Genomic DNA, 17,381 nt, shown 5'->3' with positions numbered 1-17,381 from the left:
CACTTTGAAATGTCCTTATTTTTGAAAGAAAAGCACTGCTCTTTTCAATGAAGATCTCATCTCATCTCATCTCATTATCTCTAGCCGCTTTATCCTTCTACAGGGTCGCAGGTAAGCTGGAGCCTATCCCAGCTGACTACGGGCGAAAGGCGGGGTACACCCTGGACAAGTCGCCAGTTCATCACAGGGCTGACACATAGACAACCATTCACACTCACATTCACACCTACGGTCAATTTAGAGTCACCAGTTAACCTAACCTGCATGTCTTTGGACTGTGGGGGAAACCGGAGCACCCGGAGGAAACCCACGCGGACACGAGGAGAACATGCAAACTCCACACAGAAAGGCCCTCGCCAGCCCCGGGGCTCGAACCCAGGACCTTCTTGCTGTGAGGCGACAGCGCTAACCACTACACCACCGTGCCGCCCTCAATGAAGATCACTTTAAACTAATCAGAAATACACTCTATACATTGCTAATGTGGTAAATGACTATTCTAGCTGGCGGCATGGTGGTGTAGTGGTTAGCGCTGTCGCCTCACAGCAAGAAGGTCTGGGTTCGAGCCCGGTGGCCGGCGAGGGCCCTTCTGTGCGGAGTTTGCATGTTCTCCCCGTGTCCGCGTGGGTTTCCTCCGGGTGCTCCGGTTTCCCCCACAGTCCAAAGACATGCAGGTTAGGTTAACTGGTGACTCTAAATTGACCGTAGGTGTGAATGTGAGTGTGAATGGTTGTCTGTGTCTATGTGTCAGCCCTGTGATGACCTGGCGACTTGTCCAGGGTGTACCCCGCCTTTCGCCCGTAGTCAGCTGGGATAGGCTCCAGCTTGCCTGCGACCCTGTAGAAGGATAAAGCGGCTAGAGATAATGAGATGAGAGATGAGACTATTCTAGCTGCAAATGTCTGGTTTTTGGTGCAATATCTACATAGGTGTATAGAGGCCCATTTCCAGCAACTATCACTCCAGTGTTCTAATGGTACAATGTGTTTGCTCATTGCCTCAGAAGGCTAATGGATGATTAGAAAACCCTTGTACAATCATGTTAGCACAGCTGAAAACAGTTGAGCTCTTTAGAGAAGCTATAAAACTGACCTTCCTTTGAGCAGATTGAGTTTCTGGAGCATCACATTTGTGGGGTTGATTAAATGCTCAAAATGGCCAGAAAAATGTCTTGACTATATTTTCTATTCATTTTACAACTTATGGTGGTAAATAAAAGTGTGACTTTTCATGGAAAACACAAAATTGTCTGGGTGACCCCAAACTTTTGAACGGTAGTGTATGTTTTATTAAGACCGACAATATTCATTATTATATAGTTAGTTTTTTCTTTTTTATCAGACATCTAGTTTTTAGGTTTGTTTACCTGACATGTTTCGACGTACGACTGTCGTCTTCCTCAGAGTGTCACCGGAAGACGACAGTCGTACATCGAAACATGTCAGGTAAACAAACCTAAAAACTAGATGTCTGATAAAAAAGAAAAAACTAACTATATTTAATATATGACATAATGAATGTAACTGAAAGAATATTCATTATTGCTTTGATGTGTGTTCTGTTGATCCGTACACATCCATCAATCCATCTATTAGCCACTTATCCTGTTCTGGAGCCTATCCCAGGGTGGCACGGTGGTGTAGTGGTTAGCACGGTCGCCTCAGAGCAAGAAGGTTCCGGGTTCGAACCCAGCAGCTGGCGAGGGCCTTTCTGTGTGGAGTTTGCATGTTCTCTGCATGGGTTTGCTGCGGTTTCCACCACAATCCAAAGACATGCAGTTAGGTTGACGTGGGGTGGCCTCAGCCTTGGGCTGAGGTGCCCTTGAGCAAGGTACCTAACCCCTGACTGCTGTGTGTGTGTGTGGGTTCATGTGACAAATAAAGGTTTCTTCTTCTTCTTCTATGGGTGGTCCAAAAGCAGTCCAAGGCTCATTGATTTGCATGAGGCATAAAGGTTTGTTGTAATGTTCACAATGTCTGTCTCTTACTGCTTGAGGTCAAACCTCGTAAATTCCATGAGGCGAAAGCAAATTCCTGGGAAGATTGTGGTGCCCGCGGGTCACAGCTCCTCGGCTGAAGAAAGGTAGACATTAAAGAGGTTGTCCTCTTTATGCAGAAGGCTTGTAATGCCGACCGACACACCTGCACAACAAGCACTGGACTTTGGGTCTAATAGATACAAGTCCAGAAAAGGAAGGCATTGTAAGAACTTACTGAGTATTCTGAGGGCAGACCTCAAAGAAAGAGGACTAGGACTGTTATGGTCAGAAAGGAAACTACGGGAGCTCAGGAAGCTCGTGAAGAACAGGACACAGTGGAAAGGGTTGAAGAAAGACTGACTGCAGCTGCAGAGTGTCCAGACCACTGCAGCAGCAGAACACAGTAAAGCCATGAAGGCTTGTCCATATGGACCCACAGAAGAGCTGCTGTAGCACAAACTGCAGCACAAACTGCTGAAAAAGTTAATGCTGGCTAAAACAGAAAGGTGACACCTTTCTGTTTTAGCCAGCATTAACTTTTTCAGCAGTTTGTGCTACAGTAGCTCTTATGTGGGATTGGACCATACAGGCTAGCCCCTGTATGAGCCCCATGCAAATCAATGAGACTTCAACACCCATGACCCTGTTGCCGGTTCACCGGTTGTCCTTTGGATCCTTGGACCACTTTTGGTAGGTACCAACCACTGTATACCGTGAACACCCCACAAGCCATTGTGCCATTTTGGAGATGCTCAGACCCAGTCATCTAGCCATCACTATTTGGCCCTTGTCAAAGTCACTCAGATCCTTACGCTTGCTCATTTTTCCTATGGGCAAGAGGCGGGGCACAGCCAGATTATTGCAGGGCTGACACAAAGACAAATAACCATTTACACAATTTATCCATCCGTTATCTGTAGCCCTGTTCTAACCGGATGCCCGTGGTGGCTGTAATTCTGCATTAAAGAACTTCGTGAGTTCAAGCCTTTGGAATAGGCTGTGTAATCTCATAGCAGTGGAAATTCCAGCGGAATATCCTCCATGTATTTTTATTTTTTTACATATATATATTGCATATCATATCTTAGGGCAAAGGGGGCATTAGGCCCTGTGGAGTATTAGGTCCTGTGAGGTGTTAGGTCCTATGAGGTATTAGGCCCTGTGAGGTATTAGGCCCTGTGAGGTATTAGGCCCTGTGGATTATTAGGTCCCACTACACTGAAAATGCATGGAATTTATCAACAGCATGTCAGACATTATTGCCCAATTGGGATAAGTGATACCTGAACCCAGTAAAATGATGGAAATTGAAACTTGGACTCTTCTGCTGGGAACTTATTGCCCCACACCTGGCTCTACTGTAAAAAAAAAAAAAAAGTTGAGTTGTTGCACTTTTATCATTTGTTTTGACACCAGTTAATTTGTAATTCTGTGTTTGTTTGATCTATGACACTGTTAGTGCAGTCTGTTAGGGCCTGGTATTTGGCCCACTTCCTGTCTTCCCAGGGGACAGTTCTTTGCAACATAATCACCTGTCCAGCTGACTCAAACAGCAGTACTATGTCTGGTCTCAAGGGCATCGTGACTATGTGAGCCAGGAACTTGAGCTGCCTCCCTAGTTCAACACTCAACTGCCAGTCGGCACCTGCACTGAGGAGGTCTGTTAGAGTTTGACTTGGGGTCTGAAGCCTCTCCCCTGCCTTGATAAATGTTACAACTCTTGTTGCCTGGCAGTTCTTATGTAGGGAGATAGCTGTACAAATGGTCTCAGCCACAGCCTTCAGTATCTGGTCATGGCACCAGCAATAATGCCCTTCTCCCAGGGCTTTCAGGCAGCTGCTAAGGATGTGCTCTGTGGTCCCTTTCCCTTTGCACAGGCTGCAAGAAGATGTCTCGGCCTTACATATAATACTTATAATACATTTCACACATTGTCAATGTATATTTTTATTTAGTATTACTAGATATTAGAATAGAGATTGTTCTTTTTAAGGGTTGCTTTTACCAATATTTATATACACCGATCAGCCATACAATTAAAAACACTGACGGGTGTAATGAATAACATTGATGATCTCATTACAATGGCACCTGTGAAGGGGTGGGATATATTAGGCAACAAGAGAACACTCAGTTCTTGAAGTTGATGTGTTGAAAGAAGGAAAAATGGGCAAGCATAAGGATCTGAGTGACTTTGACAAGGGCCAAATAGTGATGGCTAGATGACTGGGTCTGAGCATCTCCAAAATGGCACATCTTGTGGGGTGTTCTTGGTATACAGTGGTTAGTACCTACCAAAAGTGGTCCAAGGATCCAAAGGACAACCGGTGAACCAGCAACAGGGTCATGGGTGTTGAAGTTTCATTGATTTGCATGGGGCTCGAAGGCTAGCCTGTATGGTCCAATCCCACATAAGAGCTACTGTAGCACAAACTGCTGAAAAAGTTAATGCTGACTAAAACAGAAAGGTGTCACCTTTTTCAGCAGTTTGTGCTACAGCAGCTCTTCTGTGGGTCCATATGGACAAGCCTTCATGCCTCATGCGAATCAATGAACCTTTGACACCCATGACCCCGTCGCCGGGTCACCGGTTGTCCTTCCTTGGACCACTTTTGATAGGTACTAACCACCACATACCAAGAACACTCCACAAGATGTATCATTTTGGAGATGCTCAGACCCAGTCATCTAGCCATCACAATTTGGCCCTTGTCAAAGTCACTCAGATCCTTACGCTTGCCCATTTTTCCTTCTTCCAACACATCAACTTCAAGAACTGACTGTTCTCTTGCTGCCTAATATATTCCACCCCTTGACAGATGCCATTGTAATGACATCATCAATCTTATTCACTACACCCATCAGAGTTTTTAATTTTATGGCTGATCGGTGTATTTGTCTTATGCTCTAGAAAGCATTTGATGAAATAAATTACTTCAATGTCCCAGTATACCTGATCTTTGTTCATTTTAATTTTAAAATATTAATCCACATTCCAATTAATGTTAAACATAATTAATTTTGACAACCGATACAGTCACTTCTGGACTGTTGTCACATTTTGTTTTTAATTTATTCAAATTAGAAGATTCACTAAGCTGGAAATTCCTGTCAGACCTCTAGTGTTTGTGATAAGATGAAGGTGTGGTGTAATACCATCAGCAATAACTCATGTCTGCAGAGCTGCATGAAGAAAGCAACCTATAGGGAAAGGGGGTGTGAGCCAGAGGGAGGGATGAAAGCTAAGATACACATTGCTCAAGATTCATAACCCATGAACTCATGCGTGTGTTGTTCAACCATGTCCTTGTCTGCTTGTTTACTTGTCTGAAATGTGCGAGCTTGCCAAAAGGTATTACAGTACCTGTATAAGGGACAGCCTTTGATTGTTTGAGATAATCCACAGGTTAAACAAAAGAAAGTGCTGGGGATTATATGCATCATTTCATTCAGCATTAAATAAAATAAAAATGTTTATATAATTTCTTTGCATTGTATTTTGGTGACACAATACCTCTTGCCCTAAAGAAAATATGGATCACAAAATAATTCATATGACGTTCATATATGACAATATGTGGATCATCATTTGGTAATTTTCCACTATAGCTACTAATGGAAATGGAAATAAATCTAACTTAGACAACATTAACTGTTTAATGTCTGGTGATACTGTTTGCAGCAATTGCCTAATACAAGTGGTTTTCAAACTGGGGGCCGCCAGGGGGCGCTAGGGGGGCCTCAGAAAGTTGGAGGGACGATAACAAAAAAATTGCAAAAAAAAATACTTTTTTAAAATAATAATTATTAAATATATTGTAATTAGTTTTTCAATCATTATTATAAAATATAATTATTAATAATACATCATATCGAAACGTTGTTTGCCATGCTCATCTCTCCGATTGCCTGTGATGTTGCGGTTTGCGCCATTTATCAAGCTGCTTTGCTCCTCAAGCTAGCATATTGCTAGCGCAAAATGGACAGGTTTTTGAAGAAGAGACCGAAGGAACAAACCAACAGCCCTGCTGTGGAGGACACTGCTACGAATAAAACTAAGAAGTCCTGGCCAACTAAAATCCGAAAATATGAGGCAGCATACATGAAGTATGGCTTTACAGCCATACAGAAAAATGGCCAGGATTGCCCGAAATGTGTCCTCTGTCTGGAGACCCTGTCAAACGAGTGCTTAACACCTTCGAAACTTCAGCGTCACTTGGTACAAAAACATCCGACAGATGCCGAAAAAACAGTAGATTTCTTCAGACGCAAAGAAGAGCATTTGGTCAGGCAATCTGCTGCATTCACCCAGCAAGCTACTGTCCCCGAGCGGGCCCTGAAGGCATCATTTTTAGCCTCGTACCACATTGCTCGTGCTAAAAAACCTCACTCAATTGGAGAAGATTTGATTTTACCAGCCACCAAAGACATTGTCCGAGAATTGCTTGGTGAGGATGCTGCCAAAAAAATCGATGCTGTCCCACTCTCTGATAACACCGTGAGCCGACGGATTGGTGACATGGCTCAAGACGTATCTGCTCAGCTGTTGGAGCAGGTGAGAGCCAGCGAATACTTCGCACTTCAGCTGGATGAGAACACAAATTTATCCAATGAGGCCCAACTGCTTGTGTACATCAGATTTATTTCACAGGAAAGATTTGTGGAGGAAATACTATTTTGTAAAGCACTTGAAAGAAGAACTACTGGGAAAGCCATTTTTCAAGTTTTGGACGATTACATCGAGTCTAACGGATTGGACTGGACCCATTGTGTGGGGGTGTGTTCGGACGGAGCCGCGGCAATGACCGGGAAGATCAGTGGAGTGACCACTCTCATTAAGCAGAAGGCCTGCATGTACGGTAGTGGCCACACACTGCATGCTCCATCGCGAGGCACTGGTCGCAAAAAGGATGGATAACGAGTTGAATCAGGTACTACAGGAGGTTATACAGTTTATTGTTCAGTGCGAAAATATTTGTGTTGAAAACATGTTAGTTAATAATATTCTTATCCTAAACAAATGTAACAATTATTGACTATTGAATAAAAGTAAGAGAAAACATTCTAAAACTTGATGTTTCTTTACATATTTTGTAGCATTGTCTGTGGGTTTGCAAAGGGGGTCCCCGGCCAGAAGCTAATGCTGTTTGGGGGGCCTTGGCATGGAAAAGTTTGGGAACCCCTGGCCTAATACTACCAAACAACATAATTGCAGAACAATTGTTTTTCAGAGTAAAGCAATCACACATTTTTTTTTCCTTCCCACGCCTTACAGTACCTGGTATTCCTAGGCAGTCTCCCACTCAAGTACTAACCAGGCCCAACCTATATGTGGCGCATCAGGCGGCGCCGATCTCCGTTTCCATAGCCCTCGGCCTCTCGCCTATTACATAGCTAGGGTTACAGTGGGGGGCTAGTCCTCTGGTAACCACAAGAGTTTAACTCCCCATGCACATCTGTATTGCAGCGTGCCTTGCCAGATGGCAGTAGGTACCATTTTTATGATGGTCTTTGGTATGACCCGACCGTGAATAGAACTCACGATCTCCCGATCAAGAGGTGGACACGCTACCACTAGGCCACTAGTCGGTCTAATCACAAAATAGTCATCATAATCTTATTTTATTTTAAAATGCTGTCATGAAATTTAACGTGTTTATGAGATGAATGGAGTCTTGTCAGGTTATAATTAGAAAGATTCCATGTTAATAGCTGCTGCATTTGGCTCAAGTCTAAAAAATAGAAGAGATTTTCACTCGTGTGTGGAGCAGTTGCTCAATAACTCTTGCATGCTCACTGGAATGCTTTGTCCTTCAAATGACAATGTTTAGCTTCTGGTTGCATTTCACAAGATCAGATATCACAAGATTCCACCCAGAGAAGGAAGTGGCACGCTATGTTCATTGCTCTGTTGATAGCAGGGCTGCTTGCTGAGCGATGAACTAGCTAGTGTTAACCCTCATCTCATCTCATCTCATTATCTCTCGCCGCTTTATCCTTCTACAGGGTCGCAGGCAAGCTGGAGCCTGTCCCAGCTGACTACGGGCGAAAGGCGGGGTACACCCTGGACAAGTCGCCAGGTCATCACAGGGCTGACACATAGGCACAGACAACCATTCACACTCACATTCACACCTACGGTCAATTTAGAGTCACCAGTTAACCTAACCTGCATGTCTTTGGACTGTGGGGGAAACCGGAGCACCCGGAGGAAACCCACGCGGACACGGGGAGAACATGCAAACTCCGCACAGAAAGGCCCTCGCCGGCCACGGGGCTCGAACTCAGACCTTCTTGCTGTGAGGCGACAGCGCTAACCACTACACCACCGTGCCGCCCATTTTTCATTCTACTTTTATATTTTGCATTCCATATGCACTTTATATTTTATATTTCATATATATATTTCTTTTTATATTGGTAAGCATAGTTTGGTCGGGCAGTTGCAAAATAAGAATTCCATTACCCAATAATAAACCGCTGTGTCTGTTATTGTGTATATGACAAATAAACATCTTGAATCTTGAATCTTGAATAAACATCTTGACAGACTGCAGGCTAATTCCTTTTCACCCCTCTGATGCCCCTTCGATTTACTTGGCTCTTTTGCTTATCTTAAAGCTAGATGGCCTCTTGATTTCATAAAACTGGTGAAATTTGGTTCCCTCTGAAATTTGGTCATTGTGATATATGTTTATTTCTGCAATATCTAAAAAAATTATCAGGCCATTCTGTGGCTGGGAAGTTATTTAATTTGAGGGGATTCCTGAGCAAATAATGTGCATGAAATTGCTTGCTTTGCGCAGTCAAGCAGACAGAGGAAGTCTGTTTGCGCATGCGCAGGTTTACCGTCTTCTTTTTCTTCTTCTTTTGGGTTTTACAGCAGCTGGCATCCAGTGTTGCATTACTGCCATCTACAGGTTTACCTTTGACCGTGTATAGCACTTTTAACAACAGACTGTCGCAAAGCAGCTTGACAGAAAATTAAAGAGTTTAAACATGGGGGTGTCGTGGCTCAGGTGGATAAGGCGCCATACCATAAATCCGGGGTTCGATTCCGGCCTGAGGTTATTTCCCGATCCCTCCCCATCTCTCTCTCCTGCTCATTTCCTGTCTCTACACTGTCCTATCCAATAATAAAGGTACAAAAAGCCCCCAAAAAATCTTTAAAAAAAAAGAGTTTAAACATGAGCTAATTTTATCCCTAATAAATTTATTTATCCCACTGGAATATATTATTACAGTATAATACATTAAGCAATCACCACTGTTCTGATTAAAACTTCATTTAGCCTGTCTGGGATTTGTATAGACACAAGTGAGGGCCAACAGAACTCTAGCAAGTTCGCCAAAATGCTTGAACCAAACTACAGCCGATTTCCTCATAAAACTGCACAGCTGCGTACCTCAGAGCACTGATGGAGTTTTAAAGGGTCACACCTAATCTTTTTAATGATGAGAAATATTTCAAAGCAGGACACTACGAGTAGAAACAGCAATTTTGGTCATGCCAAACTCCTTAAGCACCTTTGATGAAGGTTTTGTGTGTCATTATGATATAAAACGACATTACTAAACTGGAAACGTATTAAACCACATTGAATCCGTAAAGTCATTCTACCAAAATCTTTTTTCTCGATATCCAGAACCAAACATATCAGGTTTCTAGATGACCTGCATTCATGAAATTTTATTTGTTCATTCCTGTCCCTATTTCAAACGATATTAAAAAGGTATTTCTCTTGAGAGCATCTTCAAAGTAGACGGCCTTTCGATTTCATAAAATCGGTGAAATTTAGTTCCCTCTGAAATTTGGTCATTGTGATATGTTTAGGGCAGCATGGTGGTGTAGTGGTTAGCGCTGTCGCCTCACAGCAAGAAGGTCCTGGGTTCGAGCCCTGGGGCCGGCAAGGGCCTTTCTGTGTGGAGTTTGCATGTTCTCCCCGTGTCCGCGTGGGTTTCCTCCGGGTGCTCCGGTTTCCCCCACAGTCCAAAGACATGCAGGTTAGGTTAACTGGTGACTCTAAATTGACCGTGAGTGTGAATGGTTGTCTGTGTCTATGTGTCAGCCCTGTGATGACCTGGCGACTTGTCCAGGGTGTACCCCGCCTTTCGCCCATAGTCAGCTGGGATAGGCTCCAGCTTGCCTGCGACCCTGTAGAAGGATAAAGCGGCTAGAGATAATGAGATGAGATGTGATATGTTTATTCCTGTAATATCTAAAAAAACAAAAAAACAACAGGCTATTCTGTGGCTGGGAAGTTATTTAATTTGAGGGGATTCCCGAGCAAATAATGTACATAAAATGGCTCCTTTCGTGCAGTCAAGCAGACAGAGGAAGTCCGTGTGTGCATGCGCAGATTTACCTTGACCGTGCACTGACAGTTCCATTATTCTGTCGCTAAACGAACAGCTGATCACACCGAGGTGCTCGCTGACCACCGATATTTATTAGTTTGGTTCTGCGTTTCCTTTCCTTCGTATATAGCATAACGTCTTTTCTTATCGCTTTCTTTCCGTTACTGTAGTCGGTCTTTCACATTTCATTCGCACACTCACTTCCTCCTTTTTTCTCTCCTGTTCCAAATTTGTATCCCACAATGCCTTGCATGAACGGGGAATCCCACCACGTCGTGCATAACGTTGTATCTTGAATTGGGTCATGGTGAAGCAGGAAAAAATAGCGGCAAATTTAGGGCCACATGGCCTTAAATTCATTAATTGTTCTATTTTAAAAAATAATAAAATTGGAAGTCTGTGATTCGAATTCAATAGCTTTTGGTCCACTAAACAAAAATAATTGGGTGTCGGGGAAAATTCTTTTATGACCTAGACTTGAAAAATCTGAAAGGCAGTCTAGCTTTAAAGTGTTCAGACTTGAAGGCATCAAGATGGTCTTGATGTTGTTAAACAGTATTATTTGAATTTTATGTGGTTGACGCTGATATATTACATAAATTACTCTCACTAGACATCTAGAGTCTTGTTGATGCACCTTCCACTCCATGCCTTTAAGATTATCTCAGACAAGTATTGCACTACTTACTCCCCCCCCCCTTTTTTTTTTTTTTGTTGTTGTATAAATGTGCCTGCCTGTGGCATATTGGCCTACAAAGTTGCCCAGAATCTGCTGACGTTTGTGGAAATATCACATGTAACTCATGTCATGTGATTTGTTAATTTAATGAGTGTTCCAGGTAACAAGACTTTTTGTGCAATGAAACTGTATGAAGCATTTTTGCATTATTATTCAGCATTTTATATTATATCCTGTCATCTAGATCAGTACCTAATAAGCAATTTGTTTCATTATTCATTTGAATTTGTAATATATCCTAACTGTAATGAATATGGCAATAATATGGCTGAAGTGGTAAAGCAGACTCTGGAACTGAACTATTAACTGGTGGTTAATTTCAATTAGTTTGTCTAAAAGGAGCTGGCATTTCATTATAACTTGATTTCAGAGAATAACATTGCAGTTGGGGGCGGCACGGTGGTGTAGTGGTTAGCGCTGTCGCCTCACAGCAAGAAGGTCCTGGGTTCAAGCCCCGGGGCCGGCGAGGGCCTTTCTGTGTGGAGTTTGCATGTTCTCCCCGTGTCCGCGTGGGTTTCCTCCGGGTGCTCCGGTTTCCCCCACAGTCCAAAGACATGCAGGTTAGGTTAACTGGTGACTCTAAATTGACCGTAGGTGTGAATGTGAGTGTGAATGGTTGTCTGTGTCTATGTGTCAGCCCTGTGATGACCTGGCGACTTGTCCAGGGTGTACCCCGCCTTTCGCCCGTAGTCAGCTGGGATAGGCTCCAGCTTGCCTGCGACCCTGTAGAAGGATAAAGCGGCTAGAGATAATGAGATGAGACATTGCAGTTGATCTGGATTTTGTAGAAAGAAAATGCAGTAATAAGTCACGCCAAGACATTTCAATGAAAGCTGTCTGTACACTATTTGTTTTCATAAATAAATAATGTAAGAAAGAAGCTATAATGTTGAATTGAAAACATGAAAAGGTGTTTTGCTGTTTTCATTCCTAGATACTAGGCATATTAAAATAGTACATTTGTGATAATTACTAAATTAACTACTAAAGAAAGAAAGGACGTGTATACTGTGGGTGGTAAAAGAGAGCAGCTGGACTTGCTTGAAGATTCTTGAAGACGTTTCACTTCTCATCCGAAAGGCTTCTTCAGTTCTGTCTGACTAAGGCCCTGTCCACACGGCAACGGATTCAGATGAATCCGATACAACTGTTTATCGTTTAGGCCTGGCGTCCACACGGCACTGACGTTTTGGGTGCCCCAAAACGCAATCTTTTGAGAACGGGTTCCAGAGTGGAAAGATCTGGCAACGTTGCCGTTGCGAAGTCGTCTGGATGAGTAGAACGGATTTGTTTACGATGACGTCACAACCACATGTGCTTCACGCCGGGTAGAAGTGTAACGAACTCGATGCGAGTTGTCAACAAATCCTATAACTTGGTTCATGAAACGCGCTTACAAAATATTTTCACTGTGAATATTTATTGTGTAATGGTGCAAAGTGAGAGAGAGAGAGAGAGAGAGAGAGAGAGACTCTGCCCTTAGGGCAGAGTCAATCCCGCCAGCAAAAATAGGGAAAAAAAGGAGCGATCTCACCTCTTCAGATGTTGGTTTCAGTCCTACAATACATTCCTCAAAAAGGGCGTAGAAGAACAAAGTAATCCATCAACGTGTAGCATTCAATTTATTCCGAACCATTAAAGACGCCACCTTCCGCGTAGAATCATACGTCATCCTCGCCGCCATATTGGATAGGTCAAAGCGGAGAATAAAGATGCCTCATTCATGTGCTGCGTTTAACTGTACCAACAGGTTTACCGTCCAAATGAGATCACATGGGATTACCTTTCACAGGTGAGACTGGAAAAATACTTTTCATTGTATTTGGTCATTATAACGTAATTTTACGAACAGATTTTCCTGACTTTGTGGCTAATATGAAGTCTTGCGCATAATAGTTTATGCGCATGCATCCTTACTTCTTCTATTGTTCTGGTGTCTCCGAAGGGACCGTCTTACAGCGCCCCTAGAGGTGTGGCATGTGTATTGCATCGTTTTCAGCAAGCGTTGCGTTGCCATATGGACCTGATATCTTACTGATCGTTGCCCATGTGGACACAATATTTTTTTAAATAACATCTCGTTGCCGTTGTCGTGTGGATGTAGCCTAATAGGGAGTATCAGGTATTTATCCTCTCATGGATGAAAAGTGATCCTAAGGTGTTGTTGAGCCATCCTGTTGGTGTGGGTCACTGGGGGCTGGGTGTGAACAGCCTAGAGAGTCGTTGGGGTGATCAATGGTTGTTGGTTCTCTCTTCTTGTCCCTTTTCCACCAAAGCAGTTCCAGGGCTGGTTCGGGGCCAGTGCTTAGTTTGGAACCGGGTTTTCTGTTTCCACTGACAAAGAACTGGCTCTGGGGCCAGAAAAACTGGTCCCAGGCTAGCACCAACATTTTGCTGGGCCAGAGGAAAGAACCGCTTATGTCAGCAGGGGGGGAGTTGTTAAGACCAACAACAATAGCAAGATCGTGAAAGGTCACCATTTTTAAGCGACGAGAAGCAGCAGCTGTACAAACGCGAAGTCATCCATTATTATTGTTGTTGTTGTTGTTGTTGCTTCTATATTCACGCCAAGGCTTATGCAAACGCAGCAACGTAACTGACGTATACAGCGTCGTAACTGACGTATACAGTGACATAATGACATGCCTCCCCTTAGCACCCCGAGCTATGGAAACGCAAACTGGTTCTCAGCTGGCTCGCAAGTTGAACGAGTTGGGAACCAGCACCAGCCCCGAACCAGCCCTGGAACTGATTTGGTGGAAAAGGGGTATCTGTCCTCCTGTGAGTCACTGAAAACAGCTGGGTTTTGGTGTGCATTCAGTTGTCTGGGAAGTGTGCCTAGGACTGCATTGTAGGTGGCTGATAAATGGTGTCTTAGACCACCACCTCTGTTCAGTGAAGGCCGTTCCAGGTTGACAAAAATGGCTTCTTTAACTCCTCGCTCATACCAACGATCCTCTCTGGCTAAAATGCGTACGTTGCAATCCTGAAATGAGTGTCCTTTGCTGTTAAGATGAAGATGGACAGCAGAGTCCTGGCCTGAGGAACTGGCTCTCCTGTGTTGAGCCATGCACCTGTGAAGCGGTTGTTTTGTTTCCCCAGTATATAGAGTCCGTGCATTCCTCACTGCACTGAATTGCATACACTATGTTGTCCTGTTTGTGTCTGCCTATTCTGTCCTTAGGGTGGACCAGTTTCTGCTTCAGGGTGTTACTGGGTCTGAAATGTACCAGAATGTTGTGTTTGTAGAAGATCCTCCTGAGTTTCTCAGATAGACCAGGAATGTAGGGAATGACAATGTTCTTGCGTTTGTTACTGTTATCCTCCTTGTCCGTTATGTTCCTTTTTCTGCTCTTGAAGAAAGACCAGTTGGGATACCCGCAGTTCTGAAGTGCTTTCTTGATGGGATTTTGCTCCTTCTCTTTTCCCTCTACCACTGTAAGAATGTTCTGAGCCCTGTGTTACAAGGTCCTAATGACCCCCAATTTGTGTTCCAGTGGGTAGTGTAAGTCGAAGAGTAGGTACTGGTCTGTGTGTGTGGGTTTCCGGGATCGAGGTCTACCCGGTTTCCTCCTACTGTTCAAAACTATGCAAGCAGGTGCACTGGCCCTTGTGTGTGTGTAGTGCTCTGCGAAGGACCTAGAACAGTTGTGCTTAACCTTTTTTGAGTCACGGACCCCTTTAAGAATCTGATGAAAGCTATGGACCCCCTTCCCCAGAAATATTCACATAAACACAACTTTGCATGCAATATGTATAATGTACTTTATTTATTGAGATTTTATTGTCTCATACATATGACATACACAAAGTATTACTACTGCTACTACGACTACTACATCTACTCTCTCATTATCTACTTTATTTCAATGAGAAGGTTGTTGTTGTTTGCCTTGAATAAGAATATGAAACTGTGGAGTGGGCTTTGACAAGGTGACACGCATGTCATCTTTGACATCCAATCTATTTCAACTTTTCGTTTTGATAGAAACAAGTGCTGAAAACCCTGATTCACAAAGGTAGCAAAGGGAATCAGAGCACTCATAGCTCGTTTTACCAGACAAGGGTAGGCTTGGGTCAATGCATACCAGAATTCTCCAAGACTCTTTGGGTTGCATTCATTTCATAACACTTCCTTGGTCCTCAGGTCAATGAGGTCGTCTTTGACAAGGTCTTAATCACTGATACAGTCTATGTTGGCTAGGAAAGGATTACATACCCATGTTTCAACTCTAAGGTTACCCGAGCCAAAGTAACCTTTGAAAGAGTTCTGTAGAGTCTCCAAATGTCTGCAGAACTCTGCCTGCAGAGAAGCTGACAGGGCATTGTTGCTTTCACTTCCATCCTGCTGAAGCACTTCTTCTAACATCTGGCAGCTTGCCCAGAAAAGCTTTCATTCTGACCTCTTCTGCTCCTCAGACCTTCCTGATCCATCCCGATGTCCTATGCCTGGTTGGAGTCTCATCACATCACTCCTGTAGAGGATGGCCCCATATGGACAGTTGAAAGTCACACTTGGAAGATGCTCTGGACACTTACAGCAATGCTTTTATGGCTGAATACTTCAGTTGACTTGCTAACTTTAGGACTGCAGTTGTCATGAACAGTTTTGCACTCAAGTTTCCATCAATGAAGAGTTTACAACATCAACGAAACTGACTTCATGTTAAAACTATTAATGTTATAGTTATGCTGTCTGTTGTTGCCCAAATGAGGATGGGTTCCCTTTTGAGTCTGGTTCCTCTCGAGGTTTCTTCCTCATGCCGTCTGAGGGAGTTTTTCCTTGCCACCATCGCCACAGGCTTGCTCATTGGGGGATAGATTAGGGATAAAATTAGCTCATGTTTTCAGTCATTCAAATTCTGTAAAGCTGCTTTGTGACAATGTTTATTGTTAAAAGCACTGAGTGTTTAGTCTATGTCTAGTTCTTATCTAGAGTGTTTATACTGTTTATATTGTTTGTTTGTTTTTTCAATTATTCTATTTTTATTTTTATTTATTGCATTGCCTGTTTGCACCGTAGGTCAGAGAGGACTGAAATTTCATCTGTGCTGTATGTCAAGCATGTATAGCATATTTGACAATAAAGTTGACTTGACTTGACAAATAAACCTGACTTGACTTCTTTCAGCAGCATCCATAATGGTGACTTCATGGCCTTGAATTGAAAGATTTACCGCGTTCATTTGGCCAAAGATATCCGCCAAGTAGGCCAAGCCATGAATGAACTCCTCACTGTCATATTGTTCTGAGAGTGGCCTTTCTTTTTCTCTCAAAAAAATTGAAACTTCTGCACTCAGTTCAACCAGTCGCTTCAAGATTTGTCCTCTGGAAAGCCAGCGAACCTCTGTGTGGTTCCTGCATTTTATTTTTTTCAATTGGAAACCACTGATTGGGACAAGGGCTGTATACCAAATATAAATGTTAATTTTTATCTGATCCTCATGGACCCACTGAAACCCATCCATGGACCCCAGGTTAAGAACCCCTGACCTAGAATGTGTTCTTGGGATAGGCTCTGGATCCACTGCAACCCTGATCAGGATCGAGCAGTAAGGCTACTGAAAGTGAGTGAAAAACGTGTGCTACAGGAAGAAACGAAAGGTGTTATTATAATTACGAGACATGTACAGACTCCAGAAATGTATACATTTAATGTTTTGTCTTAGTAAATCAATGATTTTGTTTTATTTGGACCAAATTTGTGATGGTGTTAGTTATTTTAGGCCCTATCTGTTCAGTATACAGCAATTACTCGTTTTGTTTAACGCGTGTAAACTTTGTGAAGCTGCTAGCTATGTTTAGACGCACAAATTTTACGTGACATATTTTATGTCTAAACATGAACACAAGTTCATGCTTTCGTTACCTCCAGGTTGGATTATTGTAATGCCTTACTGTCTGGATGTTCCAATAAGTGCATAAACAAGCTCCAGTTAGTTCAAAATGCAGCAGCAAGAGTCCTTACTAGAACTAGAAAATATGACCACATCACCCCTGTCTTATCCACACTGCATTGGCTCCCAATCAAATTTCGTATTGATTATAAAATACTACTATTGACCTTTAAAGCATTAAATGGTCTTGCACCACAGTACCTGAGTGAACTTCTGGTCCTCTATGACCCGCCATGCCTACTTAGATCAAAAGGTGCAGGCTATCTGCTGGTACCTCGCATAGTGAAGGCTACATCAGGGGGCAGAGCCTTTTCTTACAAAGCCCCACAGTTATAGAACAGCCTTCCAAATAATGTTCGGGAATCAGACACAGTCTCAGCGTTTACCGTAAGTCTAGGCTGAAAACATA

The sequence above is a fragment of the Neoarius graeffei genome, chromosome 13, assembly GCF_027579695.1.
Source record: "Neoarius graeffei isolate fNeoGra1 chromosome 13, fNeoGra1.pri, whole genome shotgun sequence".
Classification (NCBI taxonomy): domain Eukaryota; kingdom Metazoa; phylum Chordata; class Actinopteri; order Siluriformes; family Ariidae; genus Neoarius; species Neoarius graeffei.
The sequence above is the reverse complement of the archived record's forward strand: the minus strand, read 5'-3'. Positions refer to the sequence as shown.